Source organism: Temnothorax nylanderi, unplaced genomic scaffold (assembly GCF_030848795.1).
Source record: "Temnothorax nylanderi isolate EJ_2023f unplaced genomic scaffold, tnyl_v1.0 TNYL_tig0414_pilon, whole genome shotgun sequence".
NCBI classification, from domain to species: Eukaryota; Metazoa; Arthropoda; class Insecta; order Hymenoptera; family Formicidae; genus Temnothorax; species Temnothorax nylanderi.
In genome coordinates this window covers 94,415-96,049 of record NW_027249476.1, presented here as the reverse complement: position 1 = coordinate 96,049, position 1,635 = coordinate 94,415, and the positions used below count along the sequence as shown (strand labels likewise).

The 1,635-nt window shown below is 32.8% G+C and overlaps 1 long non-coding RNA gene across 1 annotated transcript; it reads right to left on the bottom strand.

The window, feature by feature from the left end:
• Positions 1-278: 278 nt before the first annotated feature.
• LOC139782447 (uncharacterized) lies at positions 279-1,319 on the bottom strand. Its single transcript, XR_011720884.1, has 2 exons — positions 495-1,319; positions 279-425 (listed from the first exon to the last, which is right to left on the bottom strand). It is a non-coding gene; the product is annotated as an uncharacterized lncRNA (long non-coding RNA).
• Between the last annotated feature and the right edge of the window lie 316 nt (positions 1,320-1,635).

Here is a 1,635-nt window from a genome sequence, read left to right as displayed (position 1 = left end):
TTATGTTTCAATATCCTTAATCGAAAAAAATTCCTTTATCAGGCAATGGCTTATCAGGCAATTGCAAAGAATCCTTTATATTTATTTTTATTCAAATTTTATTATATTTATTTATTATTAATTAAATTATAATATTTAAAATTGCACAATATATTTTTTATTCAATATAATTATATTAAATAATTGTACAATTATTATAAAATAAAAATTATTAATAATAGACATATTTAACAGAACAAGAAGTTTGAGTCGCCAGTAGATAATTAAAAATTACTAAAGATGTTGTAATCGACCCAACTGGCCAAATTTATTAATCGAAAAACGCTACGTTTCGACCGAGGATCCGGTCCTTTTCAAGCGTGTATACAAAACTCACAAATGTCGATTAGTCAAGCATAATGCCCTAACTACACCGAATCTAAAAGCTAAACGACACAAAATTAATTTGCAATTAAGTGAAAATTATATCAATATTATACGAAACAGAAACTTACATATTTGTGCGTCGGAATCTAAGTAATAACAAATTTGTTAAACGGTATATTTCGTGAAATGTTTGTAACATGACATAGCAGTGCGGTGGTACAATTTAGACTGATGAACCTGACAATTATAAACAGACTGGTGCCGTAAACAATAAAAGGCAAGAACATAGAGAGGGAAGCAGCGGAGAGGAGAGACCAGCTATATTTCTTTTATGATATGTTCGTAGAGAACGTTAAGATTCTCCGTGTCCTTTTGCAAATTGATGGTGTCGTCAAATTTTTTAATAAAAAACATCTCCGCTATTTCTCTCTTTCTGGTCTGTCCTTCCTTATGTAATATTTCAGGTTTTCCCCAGTCAAAATCATGCCCATAGGATATTCGGTGTTCACTCACTACAGAAAGATTGCTAGCGTGTTTTCTAATATCGCTCTGGTGTTCCCTGAGACGCGTACACAGATGCCTTTTAGTCTGCCCTATATATGTGGCCCTACAATCCCTGCAGTTAATTTTGTACACTATGTCAGTTTGTTTTAGGTCGTTAATTCTGTCTTTGCCCCGTCTTATTAAGCACTCAAGTTTTTTAGGAACCGTGTATAAGGTAGTGATGTGGAGTTCATTTAAAGTACGGCAAATGCTATCACTCAACGTTTTTATATAGGGTAAAGGTATGCAGTTTTTAAAATCAAAAGTTGTGTTATTGTCAGTGGGAGTATTAAGTGTGTTGTTACGTGTTTTGAGAGTGTTTAGACGTTTGGCAATGTGTTTATTAACGATTGGTTTAGGAAAACTGTTGTTGCTCAAAATTTCTTTAATTATCTTAATATTGCCATCGTGGAATTTTTCATTAGAAAATAAAACCGCGCGATCAACCAAGCTAGTAATAGTGTTCAATTTGTATTTTAAAGGATGGTTAGAATGAAAATTTATGTAACGTCCAGAGAACGTCGGTTTTCGATACCAATTGGTTATTAATAAGTTGCCATTCCTAATTACAGTCGTATCCAGGAAGTTGAGTGACGCATTCGTTTCAATTTCATAAGTGAACCTAAGTCTAGGATGATATCCGTTGAAAACTTTTAAAATCAAGCCCACACTTGTTTTGGGAATCACCGCAAAAATGTCATCGACATATTTAACTTTACAATTTTC